The sequence below is a fragment of the Podarcis muralis genome, chromosome 12 (genome assembly GCF_964188315.1).
Source record: "Podarcis muralis chromosome 12, rPodMur119.hap1.1, whole genome shotgun sequence".
Lineage (NCBI taxonomy): Eukaryota > Metazoa > Chordata > Lepidosauria > Squamata > Lacertidae > Podarcis > Podarcis muralis.
In genome coordinates this window covers 42,755,702-42,778,409 of record NC_135666.1, presented here as the reverse complement: position 1 = coordinate 42,778,409, position 22,708 = coordinate 42,755,702, and the positions used below count along the sequence as shown (strand labels likewise).

The window sequence follows — 22,708 nt, the reverse complement described above, 5'->3', positions numbered from 1 at the left end:
GGATGAATGAAAGTGAGATCTCTGCCTCTCCTCTGTCAGCCCCCAGCAGGCTAAAAACCTTTGTGGGCTTATTCACAAAGCAGAACTACGCAAGTGTCGTAGTTTGCTTTTACGGTAACCCAACTGGTACCAAACATTACTGCCAAACATACAAAACTCACATTATTGGTAAACAAACAGAATGAAAATGACAAACAGCTATCACAACGTTACATACAGAAAGAGGAAATATTTCAGGTATTCTCAACAGAAGCTAGACTGATTTCAATCTGCAGGTTCAGATCCCTGACTTAAACCCCAGCTAACTTTGCCCTCAATTAACATTGGTGCCAATGAACAGCTAAATCAACAGGCTATGAGGAAGGCGAACCATGATTTGCAGGAAGTCAACATTACAGTGGTGCCTCGCAAGACGAAATGAATTCGTTCCACAAGTTTTTTCTTCTTGCGAGTTTTTCGTCTTGCGAAGCACGGTTTCCCATAGGAATGCACTGAAAATCAATCAATGCGTTCCTATGGAAACCGCCTTCAGACCAGGTCCGGGGACAGTCTGTCCCCCGACCTCTTCTGAAGGCTGGGGGGGGGGGACACAAGGGCTTTTCTTCCCACCGCCAGCCTTCAGAAGGCTGTTCTGAAGGCTGGCGGTGGGAAGAAAAGCCCTTCTCCCCACCTCCCGCCCCGCAAGCTCCGGGGACAGGAGGGCTTTGCTGCCGACCGCCAGCATTTTAAAAGCCCCCGGGACAGCGGAGACTTCTCCGCTGTCCCGGGGCGATCTTAAAATGCTGGCGGGTGGCAGCGAAGCCTCCGCTGTCCCGGGGGCTTTTAAAATGCTGGGGGTCGGCAGCGAAGGCTTTGCTGCTGCTCGCCAGCATTTTAAGATCGCCCCGGGACAGCGGAGAAGTCTCCGCTGTCCCGGGAAGGCAGGCGGGGGGGAGCAAAGACTTTTGCCCCCCGCCGGCCTTCAGAAGAGGTCCAGGACCTCTTCTAAAGGCCGGCGGTGGGCAAAAGTCTTTGCTCCCGACGGCCAGCATTTAGCGCAGCGCAATTCCCTGCTATCCCGGACCGCTTTTAAAATGCTGGCGGTGGGGAGCAAAGCCTTTCAGCCCCCGCCGGCCTTCCTGGACCTCTTCTGAAGGCCGGAGGGGGGTGAAAGGCTTTGCTCCCCACCGCCAGCATTTAAAAGAGGTCCCCGGAGATTTCCCTATGGGCTTTCTTCTTGCGAAGCAAGCCCATAGGGAAATTCGTCTTGCGGAACGACTCAAAAACGGAAAACTCTTTCGTCTTGCGAGTTTTTCGTTTTGTGAGGCGTTCGTCTTGCGAGGCACCACTGTACAGTTGCATTAATGCAGGCATAGGCAAACTTGGCCCTCCAGATGTTTTGAGACTACAATTCCCATCATCCCTGACCACTGGCCCTGTTAGCTAGGGATGATGGGAGTTGTAGTCCCAAAACATCTGGAGGGCCGAGTTTGCCTATGCCTGCATTAATGCAATTAAGCTGTGGGAGGACAGGCTCAATCAGACTCCAATAACTCGCAACATTAACGCAAACGTAGTACTTTGAACATCTACGGTTTTCCTGCGTGTGTGTTTTAATCAAGTCTTTCTCCCACTTCAGCTACGGCATGATTAGACTCGCTCAGATCCAATAGTCAAATACCACTGCAGTTTAAAAATCTTTATGAACTGATTAGCAACTGCCACAGGCCATAAACCCCAGTACAGGTCAATTCATAAACTGCCATATTCCTTTCATTTGCTTGGCCTGCATAGTTTCAATACCAGATACCAGCATAGCAGACTCGGTCGGCAAATTCTGTCGAGGGCACTTAACGAAGGATTTTTCTTACCCAGTTATCACTTCCCTTTGGATGGGCCAAGAAACAACCACATGTTAAAGATGTATTGTAAACAGTCTTTAAGGAAAGATACATACAGTGGTACCTTGGTTCTCGAATGGCTTAGTTGTCGAACAAATCGGCTCCCAAACAAACCTGGAAGTGTTCCAGTTTGTGAACGTTTTTCGGAAGCCGAACGTCCGACACAGCTTCCATTTGAGTGCAGGAAACTCCTGCAGCCAACTGGAAGCTGTGCCTTGGTTTTCGAATGGTTTCGGGAGCCGAATGGACTCCCGGAACAGATTAAGTTTGAGAACCAAGGTACCACTGTAGATTAATTTCACTGGGTATACACACAACAGGAATCTACAACTGGCAGCAGCTTCCAAGACTTGTACATTCTGCTAATTAAATGTTTTTACTGTTTTCACCCAGATGGCACACACAAATGTCATGTGTGAAGCCGTCCTCATTCTTGAACACACACAAAAAACGGCAATTTATCCCACACTTATCTGCAATTACTTTGGAGATTCTGGATTTTTGTTTAGCTATGAGCTAAAAGAAACGAGGGGGAGGAGGAAAAGGCTGGCTCATCAACAGAACAGAACCTTCAAGAAGCTAAAATTAGTGATCTTTCTAAAAAGCAATGAACTCTAAAAAAACACACACACACATTCTGGATGGCAATCCAACACACACACAGGACGGCTTCTAATTTCCCATTCATTCACCTGCAGTAAACAGTAATGTCAGTATTCTGATGGCAAAACCAAGATGCAGGATAATGACGAGAGCAACCAATGGAAACTTCACCTCACGATTACGATGCTCTCTCTAGCTTTTTTCCAAGTAAGAAAAGAGAAGAAAATCAGAGAGCCTAACATGGTGGCGACATGGAAACTTGAATGGAATTAGTCCCTATGCTATTTCTGGTCGGGAGAATTGGGCTTGTGGGTCCAGGAAAGGCAAGATGAAGGGGCAGCACAGAGGGAAAGTGAGGCAGAGAGTAGAAGTGACCGCAGGCCAGCAACCTGAGTGGGAATTAGCTGCAAGGCTTTGGTATTAGTCACTTATAATCCTGTCCTCTCTCTATGGGGTTCAGACAAGCATAGATAGTTCTCCTCCCACTCAGGTTATTAATCTGGCAACCCTGTGTAAAAAACAAAAACAAAAAAAACAAAAAAAAACTTAGGCTGGGAGAAAGTGACTAGTGCAAAGTCAACTGACGAGCTTTGAGGGCAAGTAGGGATTTCTATGATTTCCTCTGTCCTAGACCAAAATCTGAAACGCTACGCAGAGGTCAGCAAACCTTTTCAGCAGGAGGCTGGTCCACTGTCCCTAGAACTTGTGGGGGGCCGGGCTATATTGAGAAAGAAAAACAGAATTCCTATGCCCTACAAATAACCCAGAGATGCATTTTAAATAAAAGGACACATTCTACTCATGTAAAAACACGCTGATTCCCGGACAGTCCACAGGCCGGATTTAGAAGGCGATTGGGCCGGATCTGGCCCTCAGGCCTTAGTTTGCCTACCCATGCTCTAGAGCAGTGTTTCCCAACCTTGTGCCTCCAGCTGTTTTTGGCCTACAATTCCCATCATCCCTTGCCACTGGTCTTGCTAGTCAGGGATGATGGGAGTTGTAGGCCAAAAACATCTGGAGGCACAAGGTTGGGAAACACTGCTCTAGAGTAAGAAAGTTGGAAGAGACCTCAAAGATAGTCTATTCCACCCCACTTGCCAATGCGGGAAATCCAGCTGTATTTTGTACTGTGTTTTTATTTTATTTTATAAATTTTAATTATCTTAATGTACACAACCTTGACAGTTTATAAATATTATTATAAATATATAAATCTCCTCTTAAAATATCTCCAGAATATCGTAAGCAGTATGCTAATCAGAAATCTGCTGCCTGTCCTAAAAACTTTAAACAGACTAGACACTGGACATTCAAAAGCAGTGGCTCCATAGCATCCATACTGCAGTCACCTACCAGAAATAATTAAAAAAATATTATGTATTATTATTATTATTATTATTAACAATTATTATGTATTTATTATGTATTTTATGTATTACGTATTTTGTGTTCCCATTTTGTGAGTCACCCACTGATCTTCAGATGAAAGGCAGTTTATTGTTGTTATTGTTATTAAGTCAAAGTTAAACATTTTTCAAGGGACGCGGGTGGCGCTGTGGGTAAAAGCCTCAGCGCCTAGGGCTTGCCGATCGAAAGGTCGGCGGTTCGAATCCCCGCCGCGGGGTGCGCTCCCGCTGCTCGGTCCCAGCGCCTGCCAACCTAGCAGTTCGAAAGCGCATCAAAGTGCAAGTAGATAAATAGGGACCGCTTACTAGCGGGAAGGTAAACGGCGTTCCATGTGCTGCGCTGGCTCGCCAGATGCAGCTTTGTCACGCTGGCCACGTGACCCGGAAGTGTCTGCGGACAGCGCTGGCCCCCGGCCTCTTGAGTGAGATGGGCGCACAACCCCAGAGTCTGTCAAGACTGGCCTGTACGGGCAGGGGTACCTTTACCTTTACCTTTAAGTACATTTAAAAATGTAATTTTTGGAAGTCACTGGGATTTAGAAGTGTTTGTTTTTAGTAGAATTGTGCCCATTACAATTATCTTTAAGAAGCTTTCTTCTCTGCTGTTTTATTCTTTCTCCCCTTTCCTCACCTTTCTCGTGTGCTTTTACTACTTTACAGAACCACCAGAGCTTCCCCATTATTCTCATTTAAATGCCCCAGGGTAAACAGTTAAATATTGGTGCTCCTGTATCTTACTGAAAACCCCTCTGACTGGAGGTGGGGATTTTTTTCCCCAAGAGAGCATATACTAAGAAAAGATCCTTCAACAGCCCAATCCTACCCCTCTGTGGGACTTTTCTGCTGGATATGTTTGCGCCTAGAGACCAATTAGCAGCTAAGGCACAGCTGATGAGAATATAATGAGGAAATGGAAAGAGATAAACCGAGCTCTAGGGGGAGAAAGGAGTTTGACAGGGAACTGGAACTTAAGCTGGTGTAAAAGAAGTCTTCAGAAAACTCTTGATAGACTTGCAGACTGACTCAAATTGAAAATTAACAAAGCAGTAGACTCTTGCAAGGGAGAATTTGTACACTGGCCAAATTCCATGTTTTTCATTATTGCCTCACATTCAAAAGTCTAAAACGACAGATTCACAGTTCAATGGAAACGGTAACAAAAGGTTTCTACAGTTCTAAAAGCTGAACTGTTCCAGTGTGCAATTCTAAATAAGAACAGAGCAGGCCAGTGGTCTAGTCCGGCATCCTGTCTGACCACATCACAGATTGCCGCAAATAAGGGCCTACACAATTATTGGGAAGAATGGTTGAATACATTATAAGAAAATGAAGGCCAACTTTTTCCCTCACAACATCAGCTCATCTTTGCCAAACAAAGCAACCATATTCAAAGGCCAGGCAGCCACTCCAGGTTGACATTTCAGCTAATGTACACCATACCGTACAATCTACATGCAATTAAGTGTGGACAATTATTCGTTAATCGTGAGTAATCTACTCTGTGGTGCTTTACAGCATGAGCTTTAGGTCTATGCCCTCCCCTCCCACAGCCATTTAAAACTCCGCTCAGCTGCGGACTCAACATCTCCACTTCCTCTTACTTTTAAAAAGGTAAAGGTACCCCTGCCCGTACGGGCCAGTCTTGACAGACTCTAGGGTTGTGCACCCATCTCACTCTATAGGCCGGGGGCCAGCGCTGTCCGCAGACACTTCCGGGTCACGTGGCCAGCGTGACAAAGCTGCATCTGGCGAGCCAGCGAAGCACACGGAAACGCCGTTTAACTTCCCGCCAGTAAGCGGTCCCTATTTATCTACTTGCACCCGAGGGTGCTTTCGAATTGCTAGGTTGGCAGGCGCTGGGACCGAGCAACGGGAGCGCACCCCGCCACAGGGATTCGAACCGCCGACCTTTCGATCGGCAAGTCCTAGGCTCTGTGGTTTAACCCACAGCGCCACCCGCGTCTCCCTCTTACTTTTACTATCTGTCAAATGGAGCTGCAAATTTTGCCCTTCCAATTCTTGTTACCAGAATTACAGAGATGATGTACGTGAAGCACATAGAGCACCGAAAATCCATACCCTTTAAAAACAAGCAAAAAACAGTGTTCCCACATAATGTCTGCTGGAGAACCAATAACACCCAAGAATTTGGTTTGGTTTTGTTTTAGCAGTAAGAGCAAGCTAATGCTTATTTAAAACACGAGACAATACATTGTTAATATTCAGTGCCAAGAAATATATAATACAAATGCATTACTTTTGTCCCAGTATATGTCCAAGTCTGACAGGATCCCCTCCTCCCCAAAACTAGTTTCCAAAAACGGAACGTATAACACATGAGTAGGAAAAACTATTAAATCTCAATTAAAATCTGCGGAGCTCTGGACAACTTGGCCACAATAAGGAAATTTTGCCCATGGTATGACTATTTTCTACCTTCCCATTTTGACACTCCTGCACCCTATCTGCATAACCTAGCAATTCCAAAATATACACGCGCTTTTACTCTCGCAAGATTGAATGTATTGCCCTCGGCTGTACTTGAGGGATGATTCCAACAGATTCCACACGAAAAACACTTATGCTCCTGCGGAGATGGCAGTACCGAATTGGTGGCGCATGCCCTTCTGGCTTGCACTCTTTATAAAGACTTGAGGAATGAGATTATCACCCCTCTTTTATTGTCCATTCTGGGTCGCCCAACCACTGCCAAAGTGTCCTTTCTCTTGGCCGATCAAGATGAGAAGGTGACAGCAAAGGTTGCAAGGTTTTTAGCTGGGGCAATTAGAATAAGATCCACTATGTGACTATTGATTCAAAACCCTAAAATGTATCTTATATAATTGACTTTTTGTTTCTATTATTTGTATACCGTATTGTTGTTTTATTGCTATGGCCGATGGCTGACGCAAATAAAGATCCATTCATTCATTCATGAGTAGGAAACATTGTTCAGAATGAGGGCCACATTTCCTTGTGGCAAACCTTGAGGGACCGCATTCTGGTGATGGGAAGAGCCAGTGTTAAAATTGGGGCAGAACAAAGGGCACATTTATTCAGCAATATATTGGAGGGGGGGACAGGGGGACCATGTGCAAAATTCTAAGGGGGCACAACCAGGTGCCCCCATGCAGGCACTGACTTCCACAGGGATCCCCACCCCACCTAAGCGAAGGCAGAAGAGCAGCTCAGGCCCACGGTGAGCGGGCACAGATGGGGGTAAGCAAGGGGCAACCCCAGCATGGCGCAGCCTGCTGCTCCTCTATGCAGACGTTGGGTGGATTCACCTGCCAAGGGCCGCATCGGCTGGTTGGGCTCCCTTGGCTCTGGTGGGGGGGGTGGGGGTGCTCAGGTGGCGTTGGCAGCTTGCCTGCCCCGGATGCCAGCAACCGATGCTACACCACTGCATCTATTATCTATTAGACTGGCCTCGACCAGAGCCAGGGCCTTTTCTGCAGTGGCCCCGGCCTGGTGGAACGCTCTCGCACAAGAGACCAGGGCCCTGCAGGATTTGACATCCTTCTGCAGGGCCTGCAAGATGGAGCTGTTCCGCCAGGCCTTTGGTCAGGGTTCAGTCTGACTCATTTTCTCTTGGTATAAGAACAAGCACAAAGGAGGTTTCCCAGCCTGCTCACGGGTCCTTATAATATCAGTGGAAACAGTTGGTCCTGGCGGGTATTAACCGCTTTCAGTTTTAACCTGAGGGTTGTCACTTGTTCAGTTTTAACTTTAATTTTAATTTGTTTGAATTAATTTTGGGATGCATTTTAATAGATTGATTGATTGATTGTTTTTATGCATATTGTATTATTTATATGATAGCCGCTCTGAGCCCGGCTCCAGCTGGGGAGGGCGGGGTACAAATAAAATAATAATAATAATAATAATCTTTCTACAGTAGGATACATTCCCACCATGCTAAAAGTAGAGGCTTCTTCCTACAGATATATACACACACTGCAAGAGGCATTATGAAGCTCAATGTTCCATTCCAGACAGGCAAGAGAACTTCAAGTCGAGTGCAGAGCGCAATTGAGGGGTGCTACCTGGAAAAGTGATGTGGCCTAGGGAGAGGCCTGAGGGCTAGATAAAGCAGTTTGAAGGGCCACTTCTAGGCCTTGGGCCTCAGGCTCTCCACCCCTGTATAAGAGCTCTCCTGATTCAAGCATGCACATAAGGAGGACTTTTTTCCCCAACCAGAACTAGCTGGAACTCAGTTCTGGCACCTCTCAGGTGGATGCCATTGCCATTCTAAGAGAATGAGGGAGAAGTTCGTTGTGAGTTCCTCATCAACCTGGATGAGGTTCTACTCTTTGTATACCTTCATTGTGAGTTCTGGCACCTCTTTTTCTAGGACAACAGCACTGCGTATGAGCTGAAAACACCTATCAACGCATTTCCTCATTTTTAGATGCATACCTTTAACAACCATATGGTCCATCAAGCTGCCTGAGGGCCTCCCTAATCCTCCTGCTTTGCTCCATACCTAGAACTACAAAAATGAGACAGCTGTCAAGGTGGCAGGCCACCATGCAAGGCTGGTGGGTTGGGCTCAGTTTTCTTGCTGGAGAGCACTGTTGCAGTGTCATTTTGTGTGTCCTCGCCCAAGCACCTTACTCAAAAAGCTGCATTTTACCCAGGAAGACAAATACTCGTGAGGACCTAGCAAACTAGGAGAAGGTACATTTGAAAGTTTCCTGTCAAACCCCTCTACTGAAATTGGAGAGGCCAGGGGGGTCTGGTTTTTACATTGGCTCCCAGTACGTTTCCGAGCACAATTCAAAGTGTTGGTGCTGACCTTTAAAGCCCTAAACGGCCTCGGTCCAGTATATCTGAAGGAACGTTTCCACCTCCATCGTTCTACCTGGACACTGAGGTCCAGCGCCGAGGGCCTTCTGGCGGTTCCCTCGCTGTGAGAAGCCAAGTTACAGGGAACCAGGCAGAGGGCTTCCTCAGTAGTGGCACCCGCCCTGTGGAACACCCTCCCACCAGATGTCAAAGAGAACAACTACTACCAGACTTTTAGAAGACATCTGAAGGCAGCCCTGTTTAGGGAAGCTTTTAATGTTTGATGCATTACTGTATTTTAATATTTTGCTGGAAGCTGCCCAGAGTGGCTGGGGAAGCCCAGCCAGATGGGTGGGGTATAAATAAATTGTTGTTGTACTGAGGCTGAATCCCAATGAGATAGATAGAGCTGCTCTAGATGGAGCTGAATTCCTCTTGAAAGAGCAGGTGTATAGACTAGGAGTACTCCTTGATCCAGGCTTGTCACTAGATGCTCACTAGACGCACTAGACGCTTCCGAAGTACAGAGTGCCATTGCACCAGCTGTGACTGACTCACCAGCTATGGCCATTTGTAGACTGAGATAACCTAGCCACAATGACCCATGCTATGATAACCTCCCACTTGGCTTACTAAGATGCACCTTACACATTGAACATGGTCTGGAAGCTACAGTTACTGGAGAACACAGCTGCCAGAATGTTGACTGGAAGAGTTAGCAGGGTTCATGACACTGATTCTGAAAGATATACAGTGGCTTCCTATTCATTTAAGATACTGATAAACAAGTTAGGATCCAGATATATGAAGGAACACATCTCCCTGTATCCGCCTTCCCAGGTCCTTTGCTTTGCCCTACCACAGTGTATGTACACCAGGCGGTGTCACACTGTAGGGTTTACTCTGTGGTGGCATCCTGACTAAGGAATTCTCTCCCCATTCCATACCTAGAAACATGAGTGGAGTCAACACCTTGGTCTTCTCCTGTTGCCCAAATGCCCAATCTGTTTCACTGGCTTCTGCCACGATTCTGGGTGTTTGTATGGATGAACTTTAAATGTTGTGTTTTTAACCTGCATTTCGCTTAAAATTGTTTAGGGAAGTTTTTAATGTTTGAAGTTTTATTCTGTTTTTAATGTTCTGTTGAAAGCCACCCAGAGTGCCTGGGGAAACCCAGCCAGATGGACAGGGTAGAAATAAAAAGTTGCTCTTGTTGTTCTTGCTGCTGTTGTTTCAATTATGTTGCAACCAATCCTAGGAGCACTTTGTGAAGCATAAGCTAAAGAAGATACTTAAGAAACAAGCAAACATTAGCAGGAAACATCCTGAAATGCTTAATGACCAGCATTCCTCCAGTTCCTAATCTAGTAAAAGCCACACTTTATCACCTATTGATTAGCTATGAAGAGCCCTGAAATCTCTAGTATGTTTTGTAAAGGTAAAGGGACCCCTGACCATTAGGTCCAGTCACAGATGACTCTGGGGTTGCGGCGCTCATCTCGCTTTACTGGCAAAGGGAGCCGGCGTACAGCTTCCGGGTCATGTGGCCAGCATGACTAAGCCGATTCTGGCGAACCAGAGCAGCGCACGGAAAAGCCGTTTACCTTCCCACCGGAGCAGTACCTATTTATCTACAGTGGTACCTTGGGTTAACTACTTAATTCGTTCCGGAGGTCCGTTCTTAACCTGAAACTGTTCTTAACCTGAAGCACCACTTTAGCCTCCTGCAGCCTGGGGCCTCCTGCAGCCGCCATGCCGTCGGAGCCCGATTTCTGTTCTTATCCTGAAGCAAAGTTCTTAACCTGAAGCACTATTTCTGGGTTAGCGGAGTGTTTAACATGAAGCGTATGTACCCTGAAGCGTATGTAACCTGAGGTACCACTGTACTTGCACTTGGGCGTGCTTTTGAACTGCTAGGTTGGCAGGAGCAGGGACTGAGCAACGGGAGCTCACCCCGTTGCGGGGATTCGAACCACCGACCTTCTGATCGGCAAGTCCTAGGCTCTGTGGTTTAACCCACAGCGCCACTAACTTAACTCCACCTAAAGCCTAGACCCTCCCTCTGTTAAGCAGGAGGAAGAAAATCACCTCCCCTTTCTGTATCTAGAAATCAACATGGCATGATCGCCCTACTCTATGGTGAGTCTTTGTCATCAAAGCTATAGTTGGCTATCTCTCAGACCCCAAGATTCCCCTTAGATATTCCCAGAGAAACTCCACAAGGCAGCACAAGTGATTTGATTTCAGAAGCAGTTTTATATTTCTTTGATGGGTGCCTGGTCTTTTATCTCCGAAACCTTGAAGTCCAGGTGTTCCCACAAAAGGATCTAGCTGGAATAAACTCAGCTTGGCTGAATCAGGAATCCTGGCTTTGGTGCTCTTTTTCTGCACTCCCATTCCAGCGGACACTGTCCAGGAAAGCCTTGCCATAGCCAATGACAGTCTCCTCTTTTTTACTTTCTCTTTTGGAGCTTAGCCTAATGTGAATAGTTCCTGTACTGGACAGAGCATATGGAAGGAAAGGTACAAGCCTCATTTTCTCTTGATGGATTTTCAGTTTCTATGCAATACCCCCCCCCAATCCAGTTTTCCCCTGTAGCCTCTGTGGCTAAATACAGCATCACTTTTCCTTCTTTTCTTTCCCTCTTATCCCCAAAACAGCCTCCACAGTCAACTGTCCACAATCAACTATCACACTGGAATTTTGCTATTCTCTCCCAATAATCAATCAATCAATCAATCATGTCATTTGTATGCCATATCAATAGCAAATTATTATAATCAGTGCTATTTTTCTAGAAAAATAGGTGCCAGAGCTCACCATGAACTTATCCCTTGTTCTCTTAGAATGGTACCCGAGAGGTGCCAGAGCTGAGCGCCTGTAAGCTCCAGCTGAAAAAAGGAGCCCTGGTTATTATTATTATGCTGCTTTCCCAACGTTAAATCCAAACTCAAGGCGGCTTACAACATATAAACAATTACATAATTACAAAGGTAGCAAAAGTAGTCATTAACAATAAACAAAATAGCAGAAGTACACAACCAAATCAAACCATTTCCACATAAAACATAAGATCCAAAACAAAAATACAAAAAAGAACAACATCAGCAACAGCAACAAACCCACTCCCAACAAAACCCCAGCCCAAGACTCTGTCCAGCAGTCTCTGCTTTTGTAGCTGGAGTCAGTCAAGGCTGCCTTCCCAGGCCAGATGGGAAAAGGCCTGCAAGGCTGGGAGCAGGTCTTCTAGGACTCACAGCAAAGTCCCTTTCCAAGAGTTCATTTCTAGAAAAGCTCTGATGCTATCTCAGTCGGTCCTTTACAAGGGAACTCCATTACCTTGACTAAACATTCCGAAGTTACTTGCACTGCACGCCTGCCTATTTGGAAAACGCGTTAATATCTGGGCCAGCAATGCCTGATATAAGCAGCCTGTCTTCCAGCAGAGCAGAGCCAGGGTTGCAGTGGAAAATAATTCCCCTAGAACATTTACACTAAATGCCACCCCCCTTTTTGTTTTGTTTTCCATCCTTGATCACAGAGCCATAGTCCATATAGAGGGTGACACATGTCAAAGCAAGGGTGGTAACAGTTTGGCGCGTCCTTATTTTTACAAGCTTTCCACATGTGAAGTAAGCCTGAGACCAGAGCAGGGCGAAGCAACATTTAAACCGCATGGTCCCTCCTCCCCACCCACCTATTTTTGTGTACCTTGGTTTGAAACCCCAGGGCCTCCCCCTTTGCTGCAAAAGTCTCTGCCCTTTGCGGCTGTCCTCAATCAACATACATAAATTAAATAAAACGTGGCTGTGTTCTATGTCACTGTTAAAAATATACATGCTGCTTGCTGGGCAGGGTGACCACCAGCCAACAGCAATATGACTTGATCCACAATAGCAGAACATGCCGTCATTCTGCCACAGCGTGACTGAAGGGTAAGCCATCTGTTAAGAAGTGCGGTGCAACAGGAATACATCTTGTAACATTCACATTGGCGTTTAAGAGCTTTCTTTTTCAGTGTTGGGGTGCAAGTCTGCCTAGAAGCCACCGCCTTTGACCCAGAAGCTTTGCATTTTAATTAAAAGGTAAAGGTACCCCTGCCCGTACGGGCCAGTCTTGACAGACTCTGGGGTTGTGCGCCCATCTCACTCAAGAGGCCGGGGGCCAGCGCTGTCCGAAGACACTTCTGGGTCACATGGCCAGCGTGACATTGCTGCTCTGGCGATCCAGAGCCGCACACGGAAACGCTGTTTACCTTCCCGCTAGAAAGCGGTCCCTATTTATCTACTTGCACCCGGGGGTGCTTTCGAACTGCTAGGTTGGCAGGCGCTGGGACCGAGCAACGGGAGCGCACCCCGCCGCGGGGATTCGAACCGCCGACCTTTCGATCGGCAAGCCCTAGGCGCTGAGGCTTTTACCCACAGTGCCACCCGCGTCCCTTGCGTTTTAATTACAAGTGCATAAAAACTGATAAGTTGTGTAGGCACAGAGGTGCTTGCTCCACAAGCTCCAGAGCTGAGCCTGGGCACTAAAGGCAGAAACCAAGGCACAAAAGCAGGCTGAATTCTCCTCTTCCTTGGCAAGGGACTCCAGAAAGTCAGAAACGCTTTGAGGCTTTCTTGTTACCCAGTTGTCTGGAATTTCTCCTTCAATAAAAAGAAGAATGAATGTGCATACTAAGGTCTCCAAAGCAGTGCACCACAGTGCAGTAAAAAAAAAAAGTAATATCTCATAAGGTTGTGCTTTCAATTTCTAATAAATCCAATATTGGGGGAAACAGGTCTCTTGGCTCTGTCTTGGCATATCTACCAATGTGACACAGATTCTCCCGTCTTTCATTTGCTAGTTCTGCTGCTTCGAATACTCCAGCCACTACTCTGAAATCCTCAAATATCACCCTCCTGTTGCTAGAATATTGCTTGTGGCTGTTCCTTTTTTTACTTGATTTTAGCAGAAGGAAGCCTACCTGGGGCCCGATCTAAGGAAGGATAATTAAGCAAAACCATTGACTGCAAGCACGGGACCCCAAGGGAAAGGTACTTAACTATGATGGCTAGTCCTCCAATTGCTACTGTGACTTCTTAGCCACAATACATAAATACCATATTTCCCCCCTTTTCTTCTGACCTAGCCAAGCATTTACTTAATCCTCCTTTTGCCCATCTTTCATACATCCTCCCCTTTTACCCTTTCAAATAATCTCTATCCTGAAAGCAGAACGAGTATTGGTAGATGTCATTTCGCTCACTACTCCCTTGGTAGGGAGACTCAGTGGTTTGGAGTTGTCAGGGGCAGGCCTTGGTAATACAGTGTCCTGCGCAAGGCCAAAATTTGATACACACACCCCATAGCCCTTGGGGTGCCTCCCCAAATCACTTTGGGAAGGAGGTGTGAGGCTCTGGCAGCATCCTAGAGCCCTCCTGCCTCCTTCCTAAAGCTGGGAAAGCTTTGGGATGGAGGTGGGAGGACTCTAGGACCCTGCCAGAGCCCTCATGCCTCCTTGCTGCTTACCAGGCTACGGGTAGGATGTGGGGGAACTGGTCATGCTCCCCTAAATCTGCCTCTGGAGTTGTGATCACTCTGTGGGGGGAGGGGAAGGAATGTAGCACAGCAGCAAAGCATTTGCTTTGCATGCAGAAGGCCTCAACTTTCATCCCCAGCATCTCCAGGGAGCCTGGGAAAGATTCCACACTGGAATTGTAGAAGGTAAAGGTAAAGGGACCCCAACCATTAGGTCCAGTCGTGGCCGACTCTGGGGTTGCGGCGCTCATCTCGCTTTATTGGCCGAGGAAGCCAGCGTACAGCTTCTGGGTCATGTGGCCAGCATGACTAAGCCGCTTCTGGCGAACCAGAGCAGCACACAGAAACGCCGTTTACCTTCCCGCCGGAGCGGTACCTATTTATCTACTTGCACTTTGACGTGCTTTCCAACTGCTAGGTTGGCAGGAGCAGGGACCGAGCAACGGGAGCTCACCCCGTCACGGGGATTCGAACCGCCAACCTTCTGATCGGCAAATCCTAGGCTCTGTGGTTTAACCCACAGCGCCACCCGCATCCCGGAATTGTAGAAAGCCACTGCCAAACAGTGTAGACCACTGGTTTTCAACTGGTGGGTTGGGACCCACTAACCGAGTTGCAACGGAAGCACTGCCACCATGCAAAGATTAAGAAATGGGTCCCCAAAGGCATGCTTGGGTTAAAGGTGGGTCTGAAAAGGTTGAAGATACTTGGTGTCAATTTACTGAGCAAAATGGACCAATGGATGATTAAGCATAAGGCACTTTCCTATTTTCTATGAATGAGACACGCCTTCACATTCGTGCTCATGACACAGAGCCATCATAATGTGAAGAATGGAAATGTTATCCTTCTGGAGAGGTAGAAGCCAAAAATATGAGGTCCCACCCTATCATTCCAATGCTGTCCCTGTTCAACCAAATACAGACTCCTGTGGTGCAGCTCAGCCCATAGAATTGCACTGGCCAGAATTAGAAACAACCATTGTATGCTCTGAACATAAGGAGCTTTTCCCCCCTTAGTGGTTGATGATAACAAGCTTTTGGTTTGACAACTCTCTAAATCAAGACCTGGAATCAAATACTGTATCAGGAAATGTGATCAGGAAAAAGATGCTTTTCACATCGGCTAATGTTCCCAAATAACTGAAAGCTTAAATTCAAACAGGATGCAGCTTAAAATATATTTCAGTAAGGACTGGATGAACAAAGAATTTCCCTGAACAAAAGCAGGCCCAAGTTGTGTTTGTCAAGAGCTGTACTTGTCCAAGCTTTGCAGCAGTATTTTGACATCAATTTTTATTTGTAGGTAAACACACACACACACACACACACACACACACATATGTAGTCACAAATGACTGACCCTCAGAAGTATTTGAATTTATTCTCTCTGTGTATTTTCTCTGAATACGGGGGGGGGGGGGGAGCAATTCAAAGTTTGTCCACGATTTGCTGTGTGCAGGGGTCTTCCCTGCCAAACAGATGGTGCTGTCAGCTCTGACAGGACTTTTCACCAGTGGGATAATGGGAGGGAGGATGACTGGAAATCAGTGGCTTCCTCCCAAAACAGGTGTCTACAGTGCTGGGGTGGGTGAACCAGGATTTATATCTTGTTGCTATTTTAACTAAATGTGAAGAATGGCACAATTGAAAAGTCTGGATCCACTGAAAGCCACAAGCATCCGCAAAACGGTTGCCAATGATTCAGCAAAATTGCACCACCAGGAGCAATAGCTTGTGCCCAGACAAAAGGCTAAAATTCTATACCCGGGCAATCCTTTCCCACTTACCTGGAAGTAATTCCCATGTATGATAATTATTTGAGCATTGGTGTCAATGGGAACTAAGTGCAACTAACTTAGGGATCCAACCCTATGTATTTTTCAAGCATAAAATGTTTCCGTTAATGTTGCATCACTGTGAACATGCAAAGCTTAAATCACTGAGTGATATGGAACTCTGTAACAAGGGCCTCATTGGTAAGTGATTGCCTAAGGAGAGCACTGTTTTCATTAAGAGGAAGCACATTTATCTACACAGAAATAAATGTCTATGAGGCCCTACCTCTTGCTGACACACACTGTACAGAGCCAAATTATAATGCCCATGAAGCAACAGCTGTCTGCTCCGAAATAAATATGATCAGACTTGAACTACTGTTTGCTGTTTTCATTCCTCCATTGAGACAGCTCCAACCAGACATTCTAAATCCATCACAGAGTGGGGAGGAGACGGCTCGCTCAATCCCTCAACCGACTTCGCCATCATCCTTCCTGGCTCAGAGGCAAATGTCTGCAGACCAAATGCCTAGTCCTGTGTAGGTTCTTCACAAGATTTGGAACCCTGAAGGATCAATGGGATAAATGCTTTAAACTGGTCCCCAGAACACCCAATTAGGTGAACACAAACGTATTTCCTCATCAGATTAAAGCAAATGACTTCTTATTAACAAAACTGTTTTAAAAGCCTTACCAAAGCTTTCAAAATGCATTTGCTAAATAAATTCCAGTGCTTTAGAAATTGTCTTGTACGGTTTTTAAATCACTTGCTAGAAATTCTAGAAACTTCATTTAATTCAGTTGATATTCTGTAGGGCCTCTACCATTTTAAAAATCCATATGACCAATTCCCCCTTTTCTTTTTGTGGAGAAAACTCCAAGCCCAGTGAAATATGTGGAAATATTCTTATTGTTCTGGTCTCTAGAATCAATGAAATCAGACAGAGGGATACACAAATATTTCAAAAGTGGCATTTAACAACTCTATAGAGTTATTCTTCCCCTTTCCCCACACTGCAGTTTGACAACAACAACAAAACCGGCTTCTCACCAAGGGTCTAATCCTGACAAAGCTAAGTACTTTAACTTCCCATATGATTTAAGTATACGTTTGACTCTCCCACTGTTATCAATGGGATTGAAAAATGCTTCACTTGGTTGGATCATGCTTCCATTTTTTCAAAGACTAGCCTTGTTCACAAATAATCTTGAGCTATAAACTAGGGTTTATAGCATGAATGAGCTCCAAGCAACCCACAAATGATAGCCAAGGTTTGTTCTTGTTTGGGGAAAACAAACTACGAGCCCAGGGTTTACATGCCATGCTAAGTCAAACCATGGCTTAGTTCCCTCCAGTGCAGCAGCAGCATAGGAGTAATAAAGTGGTTGAAATTTTCCAAGCATGCTTGCTCATTCACACTAGGCCAAAGTTTGACTTAGTGTTATGTGCAAACTGAGCCAGTATCTTTTTGATATGCGTGGCAAGTTGCTATATCCTTCATTTTTTGGTCAAGTAACTAAACTCATCAAGGCCAAGGAAATTTCCCCATAAATAAGGGAAAGCAGACTTATGTGATTGCAAAAGTAGGCAAACTACATTAAATATGAATTAGTATGCTACCCTTTTTTAGTGTCAAATGGAAATGTGATCATCTTTAATTTTTCAGTAGTTTCCAATATTTTGTCTTCAGATGAGAAAGGACTGAAATTTTCACTTGGCTTTTGTTCACCTTCAAATCGCTGATGGCATGCTAATAAAGCTTCTGAGCTTCTTGAAGGTATTGGCTTAGCAATGGGATCAGCAATACACCTCACTAATAATTTCAGGTTATTAATGCACCAACATGAGGCTTGCACGGAGCAAAAGACTCCACCAGAGTTTGCACAGAACAAATAACGATCCTGTTGTTGTTCATACAATTGCTTATCCTGGGTTAAAAGAGCAGGAAGTCAACAGTTCCTGACTATGTGATTTCACAACTCACTTTATCTTCCAGTTCATCCCTTGAGTGCGTAAACAAACCAAGAGCTAAAGTGAATTAATGGCTTGTGATCCCAGGATAAATGATCACATAAACAAGCCCTCCATTACAGATGGCCTTGCTTTCCAAAGCTGTTTCAGATGCTTCCCATTTGAGCGACTTGCAGTGCAATCTATAATCATTATATTATTTATTTATTTATTTATACATACATACATACATACATACATACATACCCCAACTGTTTGCTTGACAGATCTACTCAGAAGCACATCTTATTGAGTTCAATAGGCTTTACTCTCAGGTAAGCAGTTACCGCTTTAGCTTGGTTCAATATACAATGACAAGCACGAAAGATACAAACTGGCCCAAGACACTTGACACTTTTGAGCCAACTCCCTGTTTAAAGCACTACAAACTCCAAACCCATCTTTATTTTACTCCATCTTAAATTCCAGTTCATCATCTGAATATAGACTTATTTCTTGCAGTTAAGGTTAGATTTGAGGCCTTTTTTAAAGCACTATGAAGAGAAACTCTTGACCCATCCCATCTTCGTCTGAATATATCCTTACTTCATTTGAATCAAAGCTCATCAGACAAATACATGCTTATTTCATTTATTGCAATTAAATCTTTATTTCCATTGCCTTCTCCTTCTGGCACAACATGTGACTTACTAGTAATCATCTTTCTCAACGTCAAAAAGCTACAATTATGATTTCTGCAGTCTCACTCGGAAAATAGATCACTCAAGGCCCAAACAGCACAAAATGTTAAATGTCTCCCGAGAGGTAGAAGTTCTTAGCAACTTAAAGGCAATGGAAATTTAGGCAGTAGCTGGTGTGTTTATTTCTGCTGGAAGACAAACAGAATATTACTCATTGTTTTCAGAGGTCAGAAGGACCAAGTCCAACTTTAATTCTGAGTGTAAGCCCAGAAATAGCCTCTTGAGGTCAGTGGCAAAGCTCCCATTCACATTTAGGAGCCTGGATTTCACCCTTTACATTTTATCATTACTCTTTCAAGAGAAGATCTTGGATTCTGTAAGCAAAACAAAACCCAGCAAACTTATTTGAACACATATTTCGCTATCAAATATTATTTGAAGCAATAGGGAATGCAGAACTGGTCCAATTATTCCTCCAATTATTCTGGCTGTACTAAACTGGACCTAATACAGAAATATCAGAAACTGATACTGTATGGCTGAAGTAGGAGAGAGTCAGTTTATAAAACAGCTTACATATTCTGGTCTTTGTCAACAAACCACACACTTATTCACATCTGTAATTTACAGTCCAGTAATGGAAGCCAAAAGCAAAAGTTAAGCATGCAAACCATCCTGTATCCCATCACAACACATTTCCAAGGTTCGAGTTCTCAACAGGCCACAACATACACCACACAAGGCATGGACATGTTCCAATATCACCAGAATCTGTTCTGCCTCAAGTTTTCGGTTTAATGTTTTCCTTTTGTGGGATCAATATACTTTTCGTTTGTATTTTAAAACAGGTCCCCGCTACCTCTTGTACGGCATTTCAAATTTTATTTTACATTGCCCTGTTTCTTACGTAGTTTGCCAGTTTGCTCACCTCTCCCAAGTTAGCAAAACACTGGACCAAAGCACACAATTCATTTGGCACAGCTTTGCTGTGTGCCAATATAATCAATACACCAAGGGTGGGGAGTTTGAGACACATACATAGCAATGCACAGAGAGCCAGTTCCCACTCGCTGAGAACATCTACTATGCACAGCCATAGAATTTCTCTCCTAAGTGCCACATTTTAAGGTCACGACCACAGTGTCCCAGCCAGGGCTTGCCACTATATCACCCATTTCTGATCTTTGGAATACAAACTCCCCACCCTTCCTCCTCTACTACAGGCGTCACCAACCAAGGGAAGAAGGGGGTTAGTAGGCGAACTGAACAAATTTTAAGAAAAAAGGGGGGGGGGACACCACACCTTCCCTCCCCGCGTATGAAAGTGAAGTTGGGAGAGGGCTCTATGCTAACCCCCCACCCGAGGGACAGGGGATTCGAGCACCTTACCGGGTGCAGCGGGGTGACTCAGGCGGCGTGGAAGGCGAGGCGCAGGCGGGCATGGAGAACTGCAGCTTTGCCGAGCCTTTTGCGCCTCACCTGGGAGTCGCTGCTGCTGCTGCTGCTACCGCAGCCCGGATCACAGACCTGGCTGCCATTTGTTGCGCGCCTTCCCGGGGACGACGCAAGCGAGGCATTGGAGGGAGGGAGAGAGCGAGAGAGCCTTTCCTCCCCACGATCCCGGCGGAGAGTCCGCTCCGTAGCAACCGATCCGGATTAGAAGGGTTTCCCCGCTGGTTTTGGGTCTCCCCCAACACCACCAGCAGCCTTTTTTCAGTGTGGCCAAATCCCAAGGCAACGCCAGGCGCTCCCCGCCGGCTGCTCGCTCGCTCTTCGCCTCATGGTGCGCGGCGCTGGCCAGCCGGAGGGCACGTCCCGATCGCCCGATCGCTTCCCCGATCGCCCCCCGAATGCTGATCAGCGGCGGCGGCGGCACCAGCAGCTCGGCGGCGTCCTGCAAACCCGGGCGTGGCAAACCGAGCAGAGCAGCGCCTTGCAAGAGACAGGAGCACATGCACGACTTCGATTCGCTCTGCGGAGCCGTGGGGAGGTTGCGGGAAAGGGGTGGGATCGAGTGGACTCGATCGCCTCGTGCTCTACAGGTGCTGCCGCCTAGGAGATCGAGGGGGGGCTCCTACACTGGGCAGCTAGGCCCCCTCCCCAGCGAGCCATGGGGGGCTTTTCGCCCTTGGCAGGGAGGGCGCTTTGGAGACGCGATCGGGGAGATGACTTGCTTTGGGCGCGCCAGATCCCCCCTCCCCCAGCTCCACGGCCGCGAGAGTTTCTTGGGACGTGCAGCCGGAGAGTCACGGACTCCGGGTGTCTGCCGCGATCCCCGCCCTCGCCTTGCTCCTGGGAGCCTGGGCGCGAAAGAGGCGAGGCCGTTGTGCCGCTTCCTGAACGGGCACCTGATCTCTCCAGGTCCCTCTCCTCCTCCTCCTCCAGCCCGGGAAAAGCTTCGCGATCTCGGGCAGCGATCTCTTCTCTTCCACCCTGGCATGTCAATCCATGACCCGCCCGCCGATCGGCCGCTCTCTCTTCTCCGAGATCACGTCCTCTGCCATGTACTCCGCGGTTACTCCTGGTTTACTCAATCTGGGCAGCTCCGTTTTCATTCCAGGCACCCCGGGGGAGGCGAGGGGTGAGTGGGTGGGTGTAAGGATCTCCTCGGAAGTAAAGAGACTTGCTGCTGGGGTTGGGCGTCCGATCGTCTTCCCTCTGCACCTGCTAGGGCCAACCTCCCGCGCCCCCCCCCCAAAAAAACTCCTGTTGCACTTGCAGCCTTGTCATTCAGGGACACCCCTCCACCCCACCCCACGGTCCTCCTCTGGCTGTAGATCCCCGTGGAAAATACTAGGTGCTTCCCACCGAACTATGGAATCGGTACCAGCCAAAAAATGTGGATTTAGCAGCCTCATTTCCCAATGATGCAGCTTTATCGAGGCTCAGATCCATGCCGGTTTAAAAACGGGAGTTGTTGGGGGTGGGTGGGGGGAGGGGAGGAAATGGGGGGGGGGTGGATTTGCCGCCGGATGGGAGAATTCGGTTCCGTGGCGGTGGCGCCTCGTGCGCAATCCTTTGGGCACCGGATGAAATCCGCGCGCATCACACCCAAGCGCACTGCGCCCGAAGCTTCCCTCCGCGTTTTTTTCCATTTTTATCAACTTTAAAAGGCGTGTTGTTACGGTGCTGGGGGGGGGGGAGGGGACGGGACGACGCCTAGGCAACGACGCCGTTGAAGCCTTGCCTGCCGATCCGCTTGTCTATATAATGCATTCGGAGGCGTCATGCTCCCCCCCCCAATCCCGACCCCCCCCCCAGCCCTTCCCTGGGAATCAATGGTCGCCGTGGGGCGGCGGAGAGAGCGCGCCAATCCCGGGCAGGAAATGCAACAGGCGGCGGCGGCTTACCTTCCTTTGCCCAAATCTTGCGCCTGCCCGCCTGACCATATAAGCAGAAGAGAAGGAGTGGGTGCTTTATTTCCCTTCCCCTTCCAGAGGGAAGAAATGGTTACTCGAGGACGGATCCCGCTAGCTTCTGCCTGCCGAAAGGAGCAGCTCCGAGGCTCTCGTGGGGCCAAAGGAGACTCTGCCTTCCAGTGGCTGAAAACCAAAAACCCGCCACGAGGGAGGGCTAGAGGAAGGGCTTAAGCGGGGTCTAAGGCCCGGCTTGGGGGTCAGCATTTCTAGGACAAATAGGGTCTAAAGTCTCCCTCTGCGCTTCTGCATAGCATTATTACCTCTGGCGTACGTATGTAATTAATTAATTAATTAATTAGTTTTTCATTTCTACTTTTCAGATACAGCCGTACCTTGGTTCCCAAACTTAATCCGTTCCGGAAGTCCGTTCCAAAACCAAAGCGTTCCAAAACCAAGGTGCGCTTTCCCATAGAAAGTAATGCAAAACGGATTAATCCGTTCCAGGCTTTAAAAAACAACAATTTTACTATCTAACGAGACCATCGATCCATAAAATGAAAGCAATGATCAATGTACTGTTTTATAAAATAAATAAGAGTATTGTAAAGATAAAGGTACCCCTGCCCGTACGGGCCAGTCTTGCCAGACTCTAGGGTTGTGCGCTCATCTCACTCTATAGGCCGGGAGCCAGCGCTGTCCGCAGACACTTCGGGTCACGTGGC

At 46.9% G+C, this 22,708-nt stretch overlaps 1 protein-coding gene across 5 annotated transcripts in view; it reads right to left on the bottom strand.

The window, feature by feature from the left end:
* LRRC3B (leucine rich repeat containing 3B) overlaps positions 1-22,159 on the bottom strand; it is a 70,944-nt gene extending 48,785 nt beyond the window's left edge. For 3 of the 5 annotated variants that reach the window (XM_028750654.2, XM_077916302.1, XM_028750656.2), the window contains exon 1: positions 20,017-21,317. The gene's annotated coding sequence lies outside the window, so the exon portion shown is untranslated. Of the gene's footprint in view, positions 1-20,016; positions 21,318-21,977 lie in introns of those variants that run through there. The other 2 variants (XM_028750655.2, XM_028750658.2) reach the window with 1 other exon arrangement.
* Between the last annotated feature and the right edge of the window lie 549 nt (positions 22,160-22,708).